Below are 17,530 nucleotides of genomic sequence, written 5' to 3'. Positions count from 1 at the left end.
TTTTCTTTTTGCTTATGTGGTGCTGAGGAATGGAACCCAGGGCCTCATGCATGCAAGGCAAGCGCTCTACCACTGAGCCACCTTCCCAGCCCCAATGTATTTATTATTGCTAAAACAAAGAAGGGACTCCTATGTAATGACTGCTTCTCTTATACTAGTGGTCGTGTTTCCCATCAGAAGCTGTGCTAGTGCAGTGCTTAGGACAGGTGAAGAGTGATCACCTGGATGCGCGCCCCACCTGCCAGGCACAGCCCACATGGGTCTCACCTTCGCTACTCCCCTCCTCCCCTCCTTTCAGCCTGACCCCTGCTGCTGCTCTGGATTACAGCCTGACCTCCCGAGAATCTCCATTCTTTTGATGGCATCTGTGGTGCTGTGTGTCCTCTTCTGGCCCGGAGTGGAGTGGAGTGGAGTGGAGTGCTGGAGGACAGACTCCTGGGGCAGCTTCCTGCCCCTCCCCGTGGTCTCTGGGGACACCAGTGACATCGCTCTTGTCTCCAATCACTAACGCTACACAGGGTTTCTCCTTTGTGTTCCTGCTGAGCAGCATAGCGTCTGCGCAGGGCAGATGTTGTGCTTGCAGAACTTACATGAACGTATTCTTGGGGATGTTTTTGGGCCTCTGGGGGAGTGAGTCCGTCAGAACAGTGCCGGGAGCGGGGGTGGGGGGGTGGGGGATGTGGGGGGGGCTCAGCCCTGGCTTCTTTGCCTATCTGAATGAGGCAGGACATGGGAATCCTTCCTTAGATGCTAATTGTGTGAGTGAGAACTGTGGGAGAGCAGAGACGCCGTGAACTGCTCAGTGAGGTTGAAGCGGAACCACAAGTCCAGGCTTACTCAGGATAATCGGGGATTTGATAATCAGGTGAAGCTGTTCCGCACACTTGTGGTCAGTTATTGTTGATTTCCAGAACCCAGGAAGGAAAAAAGATCAGCAGCACACACACACACACACACACACACACACACACACTTTGAATGCTGAATTTTTTTCCTCCTCTAAGTTGCATTTTCCCAACTTTTAAAAGAGTAATGGGCATTGGGCTGGGACTTTCTGTGGTCTTTCTTAAAGTGAACTGAGGCATTCAGACGGGGTTGCTTGAAACTTCTGTTTAGGTGGCATGGTACTTGAGAGCATCTGTTTTGGGAGCTAGAGTTTGAGATCTGACCATGAAGAATGTCTGTAGGTTGGCTGGGTACCTACAATCCTATCTACTCAGGAGGCTGAGATCCTGAAGCTTGTGGTTCAAAGCCATCTTGGACAGAAAAGTCCTGAAGACTCCATCTCCAAAATGTTCAGCAACAAGTGTGATGCATGACTAGATATAGATCAGGTGGCAGAGTGCCCAGCCAAGGAAGCCAGCCAAGCAAGCGTGAGGCCCTGAGCTCAGACCCTGGTACTGGAGAGAGGGGAAGAATATCTATGTGCCACTGCCGGGCTGAGGTGGGTTTGCAGGGACGATGCTGGATCAGAGGCTACAGTCGGTCCGCTCCTCTAAATTACTCGGGCTTTCTCGTGGGATGTTGGTGTCAGATAGGATCCAGGGTAGACCTCTTCCATCCTGCCAGCCCTCTGCCCCCATCATGCTTGCATGCTTTCATGCTTGCATGCTGGCTGTGCATCAGGCATTGTCCCCCCAGGAAGGCAGGGAGAAGCCGCCCTTCTGCAGCTTTCATCTAGAGAAGGTAGGCAGCAGTCACCAGAGACGCAAGCACAAGGTTTAGGCAGGGTGCACGCCACAGAGCGAAGGAAACGCAGCATGGCACGGGGTGCGGCAGAGGTGCCTGCTTCTGACTAGGCGTCTCCAGGAAGGCGACGTCTGTGCCTCTGTGAGTGACACAGCCATGTGACAGTCTCGATGGTTTCCAGAAGGACTGAGGATGAGTGGGGTGAGTTAGGGTAGAAGAAGGCCAGAGTGGGGGTCCCTTGGAGTGCTGGGATTGGCTGTAGGAAATTGGGGTGAAAGGTGGCTGGGGCTTGGAGCCCCTGGTGAGCGCATTGAGGTTTCCTTCTGCCCACATGTGGCCCAGAGCGCGAGATGTTCACGTGGGGGTGTGCGGTGCTTGCTTTACTGTTGTCTGTACAGAGAATCGGAAGTTGGGTAGACCGGGACAGGCCTCTCTCTGGAAAGGCCACGCAGAAGAGCTGTGGGGCGTGGGCTTGGGTGATGGAAGTCACAAAGGAGGGAACGTGGCCGACCCTTTTGGGTGAAGATACTTGCTTTTCACCAGTCAGCACATGGCAGAATCATTTAGTGACCGAGGAAGGGTTGGAAGAGGGAAGGTGGCGGGATGGAGGCCAGCAGGCGCTTGAGTCATGGAGGATTTCAGTGACCTTGAATTTAGGAGAGGGAGGGAGCCTGGGAAGTTCTGAATGGTGCGCCTCGGTGGGCGGGCGCTCAACCCTCCCATCCTCACGGCTTTGTCTTACAGAGGAGGAGCTCAGATACCCAGAATGACCCCCAGGGCCGCACCATTACCGAGTGGCAGCAGCAGGGCTTGGGGTGACGTGGGGTCTGGCTCTAGACCTGGTGCTTCTAGCTATTGTGTCTCACTGTTCAAGGTCAGACAAACGGCCTGCTTACAGCCACCCGTGAGCCAGGAGCTGGCCCTGTTGCGTGCAGGGCGGTGGAGGCGCACACAGCGTGGTTGGTGGTTTCTGCCTCATTCAGGAACCAGTGAGCTGAGCCCATTTCAGAACCAAGTCACCACTGAGCTTAGTCTTTTTTTTTGTTGTTGTTGTTGGCCGTGGGGCTTGAACTCTGGGCCTGGATGCTGACCCTCAGCTCTTCAGCTCAAGGCGAGCGCTCTACCACTTGAGCCACAGCACCATTTCCATTTTTTTTGGTGGTTTATTGGAGATAAAAGTCTCATAGACTTTCCTGCCCAGGCTGGCTTTGAACTGCAATCCTCAGATCTCAGCCTCCTGAGTAGCTAGGATGACAGGTGTGAGCCATCCGTACCTGGCCTGAGCTTAATCTTCAAAGGTGATTACCACCATTTGGTGTTGGATTTCTCACCTTTTCAGGAAGTGACTGGAGGTTGAATCTTCACACTTCAAGTAAAAGCACATCCATCGGGGAATGTGAGCCGAGTCACACACTATAGCGCCCCCAGTGCAGTTGCCAGACCGTTGCAGCTTTGAGCCTTCGTCTCTGTTCTCAAAGTGCCACGTCAAGGAGTTTGTGAAGGAGAAGGATGCAGGTTTTAGTCTTGACCATTAGGGTCAGAATCACGTACTTTCTGGAAGTCTGCATATTTCAACACTAAATGGATGCTAATAAAAATGAATAGGACGCAAGCATTTACTGTAGACTCACCAGTTTAAATGCCTTGATTTTCACAGCTACATTCTAAAATGGCAGGTGAGGGAGTGGGGGGAGCTTTGTGTGCGTGCCTCTGTTTCTGTAACTTGCAGTTCCTGAAATTGCCTGGACAGAGGCAAAGCTAAGCAAACCCCTGCTCTCCACCCCTCTCCCATCCCTCCTTAGGGGTTTGCATTTGAAAAGAAAATCTTGTGTGGAGCAGTTTTATAGCGCCAGTGCAGCAGAAGTGTATCATAGAGTCTTCCAAAATTTAGATATTCCAGCGTTTTGTTTTAATTTGAAGTTAGGTGCAAGAGTAGCACCAAGAACCTTCTGTGAACCACACAGGGTCTGGGTGACAGGATTCTCCCCTGCTCAGGAAGCCCGGGGCTGCTGTCGGCATCCTGTCAGTGGTTTACAGTGCTGGCCACCGGCCCCATTCCGTGCTCCAGGGCAGGTAGGCACGGCCTAGGAAGAAAGGAACAAGAAGGCAGGCAGGAAGGAGGTTGAGAGCGGGCGGGAGGGCGGACTGGCAGACCAGAGCCTGCTTTGCTCTTGCCCACCTGGGAGTGGCAGGTCTCATTGCATCTCATTTAACCCCGTGTCTTTGTTGTTGTCAGTTGTGGGGCTTGATCTCATGGCCTGCGTGCTGTCCCTGAGTTTTTTTTCTTCAAGGCTAGCAGCTCTATCACTTTGGACCTCAGCGCCACTTCCTTAACCCTGTGTCTTCTGCCAACAACATAAGCCACCTGCCCTGGAAACGGTTTTGGAAAGATTGATTTCTGTTGGGAAGTATTCTTAACAAAAACCTAGGCGTGTCTGTGTGGACATTGCCCCTAGATTTTATTATCACTCAGTGCCTGGGAGGTTTCCTGAGAGAACAGACGGGTAATAGACATTGTAAGAGCTAGAATGCGCACACACACACTCATCTGCTGGGTTACGTTTGTGTCCTTGGTGGCAGTGTTCTCGGCTCACCGCCTTTGTGGCTGCTGATGGTTCTGTGCAGGCCGCCTTTCTCCTGCGAGCTGACCTCTCCTTCGTGAAGCCCTCCTGGCCTGCTTCTCCCATCTCCGCACTCCCCTGCCCCTCAGGGTCCACTTAGCTTCCGTTCGTTTCCTGCCAGTCTGTTGTCAGGAGTGACTGTGTGTTTCTGTGGCAGACACTGGGAAATTCAATGCCTTAATCACCACAAGTGCTTTTAAGAAGTCAGTTCCGTTGAACATGTAGTTCGTTTTTCTGTGGGGTGGTCGGGAGTGGAAACCCTGGCGCCTCTCCCCCGGCCCCGTGTGTGCATCGGCTCGTGTGCTGGGCTGTGTGCTGTTCCGTATCCTCCAGGACCCATGAGGCCTTTGTCGCTGGGATCCAGGTCTCTGGGAGCGTCTGTGTGTGGGCACCAATCAGCTCAGCTGGGCAGGTTAACATTTGTTTGCTGTGCACCTGAGTCAGCGAGTCCCAGGGCAGAAAGATAACACATCATTAGTCATGCTGACAGAGGCCCTTCCTCTCCTCCTGCCTATTAGCAGAGGTGTTAATGAGGAGTGGAATGGCCCAAGAGGCAGGAAGTGTTTCCAGCCCAAGGCCTCTGCAGCCCACACACTAGGTAATCCACCCCAGCTCCGGAGGTGAGCAAACCCCAGTTAGAATCTCAGAACACCAAGAGCTGCTCTCCATCAACTGCCCGCGTTATTCAGGTGCAGACTGGCTCCTATACACACCTCATCCCCTTGTCAGCCTTAAAGGGAGAGGGAGGGCATTTTTGGTGTGGGGGAGTTGTGTTTAAATGATATTTCACCAACTGGCAAACTGACATTCAGGTGTGAGAAGGCTAGCGGGGGAGGGGGGCCCCCGTGGTGGGGGGGTTCAGTGCAGGTGTGTCAGACTCCATGTAGTGTGTGAGGCCGGCAGCCCCAGTGTGTGGGCAGCCTGGACATAGATCCTCCTGTGTCTACTGCGCCCAGGCTGCGCCAGGCTGTGGCACCAGGGATGCCAGAGCAGGGCCTGGTTCCCTGTCGGCCTGGGGCTCAGGGCAGCCTGCCAGAGGCTGGGGCGCAGCAGCGTCTTGGCACTGTGAAGGAAAGGACCCTTTGCGAGGGCGGATGAAGGAGTTTGAGTTTGGCTTTTATTTTGGCGGTGGAGTGACATCAGCTTGAGGGTCACTTGTGGCGTGATGTGGGCTGGACATGAAGCGGGGAGTCCTGCTAACGGTTGGGTTCTCGGAATCTGCAGTATGTGGGGGTGCAGGTGGTCTCGGGAGGCGGGGTCTCCTGGGACTGGCACAGGAGAAGGAATGGAGCGGGAGCGGGCCAGGGGTCCTGCTGGTCAGCTTGGAGGTGCTAGCCTGTAGGGTTTCTGGGTTCTTTTGTTTCTCTCCAGCGCCCAGCCGTCCCAGTCCAGAGGGAGTAGCGTGTGGGTGCCAGCCCCTCCCGCAGAACAGGGTGACCGGGCAGGAGGGTAGGAAGCCACTGGGGGCTCCGATGGGAAGGGGCGTGGGACGCTGTCCGGGCTGGGCCGAGGGAGAGGGAGCCCCCAGCAGGGGCAAGTGGGCAGAGAGAAAATGGCCACCAGGGCTACCACGTCCCGCGAGAGACAAGGCCAGATGGGGCTGTTGGAGGTGAAGATTTGTGCGGCAGCAACGGCAGCGCTGGCTGGCCGAGGCCCCCGTTCCTGACCTGGTGGCATGCGGCTGCTGCTCGAGGAAGTCAGGATGACAGACCCGGCCCCTGGGGCAGAACCCAGTGTGGCAGGACTCCCCGGCTCACCGCCCCGCCGCCCCACCTGCCGAGGCCCGCACAGCTGGGGCAGCTCTCACCCCCAAACCCCACCCGCTCCGCTCTTACGAGAACCGTGCTGACCGTGCAGTGTCTGACGTGTAAAAACGAGCATTTAGACTGAATAAATGAGGTGCGTAGGTTGAGCTTTGCATGTGCTCTGCGGTGGACACTGCGATCTAGACACCCTGCCGGCCCCAGGTGTGCGTGGCCGGAGGCCAAGTCGGAGGTACCTGGGAAGCAGATGCTGGCCTCCGGGAACCTCTTCCTACCTTTTGGTCATTCCATCTGGCCTGGAGGTTTTCAAGATAAAGAAGTAAATAAGTAGCTAATTAGTTTTTCAGAGGGAGCTAATAGGCTGTGATAGTAATCTGAAGCCTGTGGCTCTGAGGAACTTGGAGCTGTGGACCTGTGAGCTCCTTCTGAGCCTCCCCACTTCTGCAGGACTTCTGCAGGCCCCTGTGGGCTCTCCTAGCTGCCTGCTTGTGTCCAGGGCCTGCTCACTCACATTTTCTTTCCTTCTCAATTCCACCCTCTTCTTTTTCACCAGTACTCTATCTTTGATTTATTTATTTTTTTTATAGGGCTCGGCTCCGTTTAGTTGGTGGTATATAGGTAAATTAAAAAAAAAAAATTGAAGCTGGGTGCCAGTGGCTCATGCCTGTAATCCTAGCTACTCAGGAGGCTGAGATCTGAGGATTGTGGTTCAAAGCCAGCCCGGGCAGGAAAGTCCGTGAGACTCTTATCTCCAATAAACCACTAGAAAATCAGAAGTGGCACTGTGGCTCAAGAGGTAGAGCACTCGCCTTGAGCTGAAGAGCTGAGGGACAGCGCCCAGGCCCAGAGTTCAAGCCTCATGACTGACAAAAAAAAAATTGATTTAGCAAAACTTTATATTTGATTTTAGTGTTTAAACTCAGGCAATTAAGCATCAGTTGTAATTACACAGCAAAGAAATATTTTTTAAAAAACTAGCAGATAAGAAGGCACTATGTGCATATCTTGCCCTTCAGAGTAACTACTTGGTGGTTTTACTAACATTGTAAAGCATTGAAATTCCTTGGGAATTATTCTCTAGCTGTTTGCTTATGTCTGCCAATCCCTGGTGTTCGCATATCTTTGTTCCTTTGAAGGTGTATTTGAAGGTTGGAATAGACTAAGAAATAAGTGTAAGAACTAATTGTGATTGCACTAGGGAATATCATACTTGGGCATGGAAATGAGATTGGCCACAAAGCGTCCCCGTGGCCTGTGGTGGGTAGATACCAGGCCTGGGGAGGCCGGGCCTGTTTTGGCATACGTGCTACTTGTTTTCTGCTGATCCTTCGACATTTTGCTTCTCTTTATGTGGTATCTCTTAAGGGACTGGAAATTAAATTTCTCCATTTCCAAAAACATTTATCTCTTTTTGTTACCTCTAATTTTTTCTCATTATTAAGTAGTTGTATGAAGAGGTTACAAATCCGTAAGTCACGTTATGGATACAGTGCATCTCGATCCATGCTGCTCCTTCTGTTCTCTACCATTTCCTCTGTCCCTAGCCTCAGGGTACAGTTCCGTTCTTACAGTTAGTGTACATTGATGATACTGACTGCATTTGCCTCCATTCCTGCGAGCCCTGCTCCTTCATTGCCTCCAAAACATGTTTCACTAACTACTATTCGTTTGTTGAGCAGTTCATAAGTTCAGAGGACGCCTCCCGTAAGTGCTCCCTCCTTTAGTCCCTTTGTGTACCCATGTCACTTTTGGAATGGTGGAACCTGCAAACTGCCCTGAGTCCTGCCTGACTGTCCTAAGACCCTCAATACTGCCATGAGACCCGCATTACTGTCTTTCTGGGCCCACTGAGCATTGAAGGCTGTGGAGGAAGAGTCACTGGGTCTGAGCCCCCATGGATGCATGACTATGTGGACATGGTGGTTGAACAGTATGAGCACATAATTCAGGCTTGTTTCCAGTACTCCTCTATGTCCCTTATGTAAAGAGCCAGGCTGTCTTTGTCATGCTGACCACTAGTAGAGACACCACAATGGTTTGGACTTGGTGGTTTGTCAGAAGGACTTGCCTAGGCATTCTTTTATTGGCGGGGGTGGGGTGGGGGGGGTCTTGAACTCAGGGCTTGGGCATTGCCCTTGAGAATCTTTGTGCTCAAGGCTAGTGCTTTATCACTGGAGCCACAGTACCACTTCCATTTTTGAGTGGTTAATTGGAGATAAGAGTCTCTTAGGACTTTTTCTGTCTGGGCTGGCTTCGAACCACAATCCTCGGATCTCAGATGACAGGTGTGAGCCATGGCACCCGGCTGGGTGTTCTTTAAACAAAAAAGAAAACAGAAAAAGGAAAGGAAAAAAATCTGGAGCCCAGTGCTAAGTGGCTCTCGCCCATTCAGCGGAGGTGTTGGTGGGCGGCAGCCTGGTTTCAGCAGGTGCCCAGGGGACCAGGGCCATGTCCTGGGGCACGCACACTGGAGGAACGTTGGGCACTGGGGCTAGATGAATGTAGCTTGATGTCCCCCCCTCCCCCGCCTGCAGCGGTTATATGACCTGGTGAGTCTGAGCCTTCATTTTCTTATTCTGGGAATGAAGACCTGGTGAAGAGCTTTGGGAAAGTGAGTGACGCGGCCCCAGGCGGCCAGCTCTGCTTTCCTCATACCCCATGATGCCAGCCATCCAAGGTTGGAGATGAAGGCTTCCCATCCTGGCCCTGAGCCTCTGATGTTCTTGTCAGGGGCAGCGGGTGGCTCTCCTCCCAGGGTAAGGGCAGTGTAGACACCATGTGGTGTTGCTCAGGGTCCAGTCCTGGCTCAGGCACCTGGATCCATTTGAAACTGGAGGCTAGGAGGGCTCGGCATGCCACTTCCAGGCATGTGTCTGCCAGGGGCTCCGTAGTCACCTGCTCTTTGAGATGTGCTGTCTCTTGGCTGCTCGACCATGGTGCTTGTTTTCTCCGCGTGCATTCGCGTGGGCACATGCCGCGTGTCTTCAGTCCCCTCTGCTCAGCTGATTCCGTGTGGTGATACCTGGTTAGGGTCTTGGCCTGTAAGACCCAAGGACTCTGCAGACTTAGCTGGGATTGTAGGGAAATTAAGGCATCAAAGCAAGGCAGTGTTCACGGGACAAAGTTGAGTGTTCCTTCCCTGCAATTGCAGACTCGTGGAGGTGGCTGTGTATAGATAGTTATCCTTGTGAACCTGCTTTGCTTTGGCTACATGATCTTGATCTTCCTGAAGGCAGGCCTGCCAACCTTCTTCTTTTTTAAAAAAAACTTTTAGTTTTTATTTGTTTTCAATGCTGCTGGTGAAAGATAATACTTTGGCTTTTGCCTGTGGTCCTGTCAAAACAGAACGCTTCCTGTGTCCAGGACGGAGCATGCCTGGTCCGACCCGGGCGCGCGCTGCTTTCCGTTTGCCTCTTGCCTCGTGACCCTGCATCTGTCTAAGCAGTTAAAGTTTTAATTGAAATTTTGTGTGTGCAACACGAGCTTGCCGGCAGATGGTGAGTGTGCCTCCCGTCCTTCCAGGTTCAGAAGCAGTTTTTTTTTTTAGGTCCGGTCGTGGGGCCTGAACTCTGGGACTGGGCGCTGTCCCTCAGCTCTTCAGCTCAAGGCTAGTGCTCTACCACTTGAGCCACAGTGCCACTTCTGGCTTTTTTTTTTCTTCTGTTTATGTGGTGCTGAGGAATCGAACCCAGGGCCTCAGGCATGCAAGGCAAGCGCTCTACCACTGAGCCACCTTCCCAGCCCCAGAAGCAGGTTTTAAGTAGAGAGTCTTTCATCTTTAATGCCTTTGACGCCTTTATTAGATATTTTTAGCTTAATTGTGGTGAGCCTGCTACCAGAGGGCACTTCTTTTTCTTGCTTGGTATGCTTTTTCCTTCTTGGTTTGGTGATTGCGGTCAGAACACTTTGGTCTTAGAACATTAGATGGCTTAGGCCTGTGTTCCTTCCTTGTGTGGGTGGGAAGCCGTGTTCATGGCCTGGGGATAGTCAGGAGCAGATCTTGACTGCAGGCCCCTGTGCCTCCCAGCAGGCTCTCGAGTGTCATGCAGAAGAAGCAGGTGGAGAGGGGAGGATGGCTGAGCCGCAGGTGGGAATGCCGGGCACTGAGGGACATCCAGGGCCTCCAGTGTCTGTGTGGATCACCAGAACGAAAGCAGAACGAAATTTGTCCTTGTGACTTGATTGCATATATAAATGGAATGTTAATGTCAGTTATTCAAGGTTTTAAGTCGTTTCTGCCATACCTCGTACTCATCAAATTTCTGTTACTGTAACAAATACCTGGTAATCAGCTTAGGAAGAGGAAAGCGGTGTTTTTGGCCCCCGGTTTCAGCTGGCATGGTTAGCTTTAGGCCTGCCGTGGGGCATGGTATTGTGGCTGGAGGGGGTGGTGGAGAGGGGAAGGGGAGAGGAAGAGAAGGGCTCTGGGTGACTCCCCCAGTGGGCAAAGACCACCTGGTAGGGCTCACCGCTCGCCGAAACGCCATCGCCTCCCGGCAGCCCTGTGCCACCCGGGCTTTCGCGCGTGGGCTGTGGGGGCACTCCATCTTTGTCAGCTAGAGCGTCCGTGAACGCTGGAGGGGGGATAATGCACAAGTGGCGAGACCAAGACGACGGCTACCATTTTAACCACGGCTTCAGCTTTCACACTACAAGCATGCATTTGGGTTGGTATTTTTGAAGTGTTTTTTACCTCTGACTGTAGAAATTAGAATTATGTCCATTTCAGTAATGGACACATTCAGAAATGTTAAAAAAGGCAGAAAAAAGTTGGAGTGCAGTCCCTGGCTCCATCGGAGGAGCCGTCTCCGGTCTTGCCAGCCTGCCAGCGGGCAGGGTGCCCGCTGAGCCCCGGGGCGGCCTCCCCTGCGCATCTCACCCACACCGGCTCTGGGGCTGGGTGCAGGTCTTGTCTTCACTGGCTGGGCTTTTTGAGAGAGGCCTAGTGTGTGTGACCAGAGGCTCTGTCTGAATAGATGTATATTCCAAAGCAGTGACTATGTTTAAGCCAAATTCTGTGCATTTTGACTTCACAGCCTTTGACGTTTGAGCAGCACTCCAGCAATTCTGCAGACAAGTTAAGGACTGCTCTGAGTTTTGGCTGTGTCGCCTGTTGCCCAGGCTCATGGTAGCGCGTGTGGACAGCAGCACAACGCACGTGCACAGCGAGCGGCCGGCGCCCCTTCTGCCCTTCCGCAGGCCCAGGAAAGCCACTCTTACTCCTTGTTTTGCAGAGATAGTCTAGATGTACACAAACATTCAGTCGTCTTTTCTTTGGGGTCCAGGGTGGGGGTGGGCACGTCGGTGATCAACGCAGCCCTCTGGGGTCATTCCAGGGGGGCCAGCCTCGGCTTTCCACGCCTGCCCTTCTGCTTTAAACTTAGAAGCACCAGCGTGGCAGAGAGACACAGACAGGGGGATTTTTATCAGTGCGATTTTGGTGGCAAAAAACAGAAAGAAAAGGGCAGAAAAAAGGAAAGAAGTGAGTGCCCGTCAGTGATATTGTTGAATAAACGGTGACACATGGATTGTGCTGCCTCTCTGAACACGCCCTTGACTCTCGCCCAGAATAGGCTTCAAGGTGACGGAATGGCAGGAGCTACTTAAATTCCATTTCATTTCATACATGCTTTTGTCTTGGGGGAGCGAGTGGTCCGAGGCAGAGCAGGCCGACTCTGCGGGACCGGACGTGGAGAGTCTACGTCCCTGTCAGCAGGGCACTGACCTCCTGCCGGCCGAGGTGCAGCACCATGGTGGGTGGACTCCAAGCCAGGTGCTCTGTGGGCTGAAACCGCACGTGGGGATGGATGACCAGAGCCTACGCTAAACCCTGTAGGGTCAGAAACAAGACATCTTAAGACCTGCAGTAGAGAGAGAGGGGTGGCCGAGGGCTGGGCGATTGCTAGCGTGTCTTGCCAGGAAGCTGAGGTAAGTGGCAGAGTGGTTCCGGGATCTAGGGTAAAAATGGAAAGGCATCTGGGAGCAGCGGTGTTCAGATACCGTTTCCGGGTTTCCCTCTCCACACAGCCGTTTGCTGTGGGTTGTTTATCTCAGGATCCTTTTTTATCTGTGCTCCTGGCTGGGGCCACTAGGAAGGGGTGGAGACAGATGCCATTTGAGGAGGGCCTGAGAAGTCCTTGAAAAAGACGGTGTTCCCCGACCCCCTTCACAGAGGCGCCGGACCTTTCCTGGTGGAATAGCATCTGGATGCTGTTAGCAGAGCCCTACGTTGTTCACGTGGAGAAGGAGGTGGAGGAGGCCCCTTGTTTGAGGTCTGTAGGAGAGTAGGAGGCCTGCACTACGGACCTGAGATGGAACACCAAATGAAAAGGAAAGGGTGAGCAGGGCTCTATGTGTGCTAGAGGCAAAGGAGATCGCCACCTTCCCTGTCCCCACCCCACGCCACGCTTCCCAGGGAAGATGGTCGCCACGCATTTGTGTTTCTAGGCTCTGCTCCTGTAGAGATGTTGCATCTCCCCTGGTTCCTCCTCATGACACGGCATGGCAGGAGAGATCTGACAGCCAGCGCCGCCTCCTTCCTGGGAACAGTGCTTGCTTGTGTGTGTGCTGTTCAGAGCAGAAACTTTAACTGATAAAGAACGCTTTTCTGAGGGAAGCCATAGAGCTTCTCCACATATCAGTCACTATTGGGTTTGTGTTAGGCGTGTACAGCGTGGCAGCTAGCTCCTGGGCTCAGGTTGGGCTCACAGTGCCTGGCCTGGCAGTGCTGCCTTTCCTCCAGGTCTCTGTCACGCTGTACTGAGTGAGAGACTGTACATTGCTTCAGTTGCATCTAATCTCATTAGAATAGCACATTACCTTTACTGCAGCTGCCTTTGAAGAACTCATTTTCTACCTGATTTTCATGTCATGGACTGGTTGGTTTCATAAATCTTGAGGATGAAGGGGAAGGAAGTGGGAGCTGGAGATGGCTGTAGGCTTCTGTTTTTTGATGTGATCCTCTGTTCTTGTTTGATTTTTCAGTAATGATTTTCCCTGTTGAGCTCCCAGCTTTATATGTTTCCTGGGCCTAAAAGGAGCATGTCTGTCTCAGGCTTGCTGATGGGCAGGTGGACAGTGTGTGTGAAGCACCTGGCATGGAGCATACATTGGCAGGCACCCTGCCCGCTACCATTGTCACCGACTAGAGGCAGAGGCTCCACAGTATCAGAGGGGAGGAAGTGAGACATGGATTCCATCCCCACGTCTCCCGGGGATCAGCATCTCCAAGGTGGACCCTCCCGTCTTATCCTGCTTTTCTTGCTCTATTTTTATAAAACAATCCTGCACACCTTTGTGAAAAGTGCTGCATTTAAGAAAGTAGACTACTGTGGTGTAATAGATACTATGATCAAATAGGTAAGACATTTACTACATTAACCAATGTAGTAAAAATAAAAATTTGGCATATTAAAAAAAAATAAGCCAGGTGCTGGTAGCTCATGTCTAATCCAAGCTACTCAGGAGGCTGAGATCTGAGGACCTCAGTTCAAAGCCAGCCTGGGCAGGGAAGTTCACGAGACTCTTATCTCCAAATAACCACCAGAAAACTGGAAGTGGCACTGTGGCTCAAGTGGTCTAGCCTTGAGCTAAAGAGCTCAGGGACAGTGCCTAGGCCCAGCGTTAAGTCCCATGACTGAAATAGATAAAAGAGAAGAAAAATTCAGCAGCACACCGCATGTCAGCCCTGAAGGGGGGGCTGTGTGGAGCCCTGTTCTCCTAGCCAAGCGGCCATAGAAGGAACTTAAGAACTTCCTGACGTATTGGTCCCTTCTTCAGCTGTCAGAGCTTGTTCTCTCTCAGTATTTCAGTTGTTTGAGAATCTGTCACCTGTACGAGGTTTCTAGGAACAGTTGAAAGCAGATTACACCCTGGCCCTTTGCTTTGCGCCTGCCGCACTAGGCAGTGTTTGTGGCTCAGCTTCCATAGCAGAAAATGTGTGACAGCCGGGCTGCGTCTGAATGCCCGCAGATTCCTCTGTGTCTTCCCTTGGCCCCGGAGCAACTTGCCTGTCCTCTAAGGACAAAGCTGCTCACGTCCCCCCAGGCGCGAGCAGGGGCATTTTGCTTTGAGCACCTACTTGTCCCAGCAGTAGGAAGTTTTAGGTTATACGTTACGACTGCACAAGACAGACATCGGCCAGCCTGGATTCATGATTACAGAGTTGTCGTTCCTCAGTTTCTTTCTTTTTTTCCATTTTAAAGGAACTGAGCATTTTGAGGGTTCCTAAAAGGATTGTGGGCTACTGATCAGAACTTTGTCTCGTGAGCCTCGTGGTTCAGCAGTGCCTGTCACGCACAGTGTGGGTTTCCTTTCGTTTATGTCTTTGTTTATTCTGAGACTATCGGGTGTTCTTGATAATTCTTTGAGAAGCCAGTCGCTTGCCTTTTCTCCTTAGTGCATTTTCTCTGTTCGCCTTCCCAGAGCTCATGCATTAAAGATGGCTGTAAGGGGACCTGTTTCCAGTGTCTGCTCTAGACCCTGTTAGCGGTGCTACATTGTGGGTTGACTTGGGAAAGATGGAAGGTTAATGCTATGTTTTGTAGTGATAGACTACTTCCTCTCCCCCCACATTGCTCTCTCTCTTTTTTCCTTTTCTTTTCCTTTTTTTTTTCCCTTTGTGCTGGTCCTGGGTTTTGAACTCGGCCTGGGCACTATCCCTGAGTTTTTTCACTTAGTGCTGGTTCTATACTACTTGAGCCACAGCTCCGATTCTGGATTTTTGCTATTTAATTGGAGATAAGAGTCTCCTGGACTTTTCTGCCTAAGCTGGCTTTGAACTGAGATAATCAGATCTCAGCCTTGCAAATAGCTAGGATTTCAGGCATGAGCCACTGGCACCCAGCCTGTGTCTTGTCTTTTCTTTTTTTTTTCAATACAAGGAGATTGTTTCTTTTTGAATAGGGGCCAGTCAGAAGTATTTATGCTTTTTCAGTGCTGAGTTTGAAATAAAGCTTGTGAAGGAAAATATAATTGCTACACTTGTCACGCATGGAGAGCCGGGTTTCATTTTGCCCTTATGCCAGCTGTGTGTTTCCAGGTTCTGTAAGAACAGCTCAGCACTGGGAAGGTGTCAGGTGACTCGTGAGGAGTCCAGATCTAGATAAGAAGAGCACAGCGATCCAGGGAGCTGGGGAGGCTCCAGGGCTGAGACCGGGGGGCGTGGCTTCAGCCTGACTCCTCCATGTTTAAGCCATAATGCCAGGGAAGGTGCAGCACAGCTTGGAGAGAGGAGTCAGGGAGCTCAGGGAGCTCCTGCCGGCCTTGCTATGGCCCAGGCTCCGGAGGGGGGAGGAGGGGGGCTGGGCAGGCCGTTGTTGGTGGTCATCTTCACCAGCAGGTGGGCTTGGGCCGTGAAAATGTGTCTTCCTGTGGGTTCCCGGGTGGGCAGGCTTGCGGCACTGCTGTTGTTGGACAAGTTGCCAGTGAAGCCAGTGCCTGGGAGGCTGGTAGACAAGGAAGCCTTTTCTCACATAGTTTAGCTGTGGTCCACGCAGGTTACTGGAGACACGGCCACCTGGCCTGTCAGCCCCTGGCAGGTCCCGAGGTGTCACTGCTTCTCACTGAATTCCCTCTCGCTCCCTATTCCCCGTTTTGTCCTGCTGGAAAAGGTTTCTTTAGAGAGTGGGGAGGGAGGGCGGCGCCGAGGACTCAGGCTCTGAATTCTTGCAGGTACTTAGCCCCCAGGTGTCTCTGGGAGGTGGACACGTGTTCCTACGGGGGGTGGGGGCTGCAGGCTGAGCTCGCTCAGGATGCCCAGTGCCGGCTAGAGGGGCCGGGGCGCTGTCCAGCCATAGTGGGCCTGCCCCTTGCTCTTGGTGCTCACTGTGCCTGCAGAGGTAAAGCTGTGGTCTGAAGCGTCTCCTGCACGGGTCATTCCCACATGGTGCTCTGCTCATCCACCAGGCCCATTTTTATAGAAGGCTTTGGTTGTCATGTGTATGCGCACGGTGTCACGCACTGTGACCTGGTCCACCCTGCCTGGGCTACTCTCTCTTACCATCCTTTTCACCTCTCCATTTCTTTGAGATTCTTTTTTTTTTTTTGGTCTGGTTGTGGGGCCTGAACTCTGGTCCTGAGCACTGTCCCTCAGCTCTTCAGCTCAAGGCTAATGCTCTACCACTTGAGCCACAATGCCACTTCCCCAGCTTTTTTTCTTTTTGCTTATGTGGTGCTGAGGAATCGAACCCAGGGCCTCAGGCATGCAAGGCAAGCACTTTACCACTGAGCCACCTTCCCAGCCCTCTTTGAGATTCTTTAGTGGGCTTGACCGTGCTATACATATGCTATACATATTCAATGTACTTTGTTCGTATGCACTACCACCACTGTCTTCTCTCTCTTTTAATTATATGAATACATTTCTATTTTCATGGAAGATCTGGATCGGAACCAGTCGTATTTCTACAGTGAAAAGCTCTTGGTGCCTTGCATATGTTGGTTCACTCTTGTAATCCCAGCTAATCTGAGGCAGAGATTTGGAGGAGGTAGTCTTAGACTAGTCTGGGCAAAGAATTTGCAAGAAGCCGTGTCAATTAATATGACTTGGGTGTGATGGTATGCCCCTGTTAGTTACATTGAAAACAAACAGGAGGCCTATAGTCAGGCCAGTCTGACAAATGAATTCCCTCCTTGAAAAACAACCTAAGCAGAAAGGGCTAGAGAACTCAAGGTGCAGTGCACCTGCCTAACAAGCAAATCAGTTCAAATCCCAGGACCACCAAGAAAATAAAAAATTGTTTATAAGCTATGAAGGGAGGCTATGAATGTTGTATCATTGTTTAAACCTTTATTGGAGCAAGGGTCCTCATGACAAAAGCCAAGGCCATGCTAACGCAGGTCACTGCTGCCGTCCTTTTCTTCTTGCTCCCCGGGGATGCTGTGTGCATCACCATGTAGCCTGTTTTGTCTTATGACCCCAGTTGCTCTGTGGGTGCCTTGCTACTTCTCAAAAATTGTGTACTTGTGCTGCTTAATTACAGCACAGAGTACATCTCCCAGGCACTTAAGAGCCTCGGCAGCTTCTGAGTGTGAGGAGAGCGTACGCACCTCGGCTGAGAAATTGCTTTCTAGACCAGCTGTTAGCTGCTGCTTGTTTCCTTCATGAAGCCATACTAGACGGTCATCAGGCAGCTTGTGCTGTACCCCGGAGGGCCTGCCACACCTCAGTCCATGTATGGGAGGATGTTTCTCTCCCTTTAGCTTCCTGCTTTGGGGACAGGCTGTGCAAGCTAGTTCTTTTCCCATGACAGGCATTCGGTGTCAGTGAACTATTTGGTGTTCCCTACTGACCTCCTCTGGCCTCTCACTTCCTGGGGCCTGGTCAGGGTCCTCCCTAGCCTTGTTCTTCTCATGTCCCTGTACTGACAGTGTCTCAGTGTCCTGTCCTTGTACTGACTTGTTCCAGTGTCCTGTGCCTGTACTGATCGTGTTCCAGTGTCCTGTGCCTGTACTGAC

General features: G+C 52.0%; 1 protein-coding gene across 1 annotated transcript in view; it reads left to right on the top strand.

The window, feature by feature from the left end:
- The window catches only part of Lrrc1 (leucine rich repeat containing 1), a 96,469-nt gene that overhangs the window by 1,064 nt on the left and 77,875 nt on the right, over nucleotides 1-17,530 (top strand). The gene's annotated exons all lie outside the window — the stretch shown is intronic.

Source organism: Dipodomys ordii, unplaced genomic scaffold (assembly GCF_000151885.1).
Source record: "Dipodomys ordii isolate 6190 unplaced genomic scaffold, Dord_2.0 Scaffold44, whole genome shotgun sequence".
Classification (NCBI taxonomy): Eukaryota; Metazoa; Chordata; class Mammalia; order Rodentia; family Heteromyidae; genus Dipodomys; species Dipodomys ordii.
The sequence above is the reverse complement of the archived record's forward strand: the minus strand, read 5'-3'. Positions and strand labels throughout refer to the sequence as shown.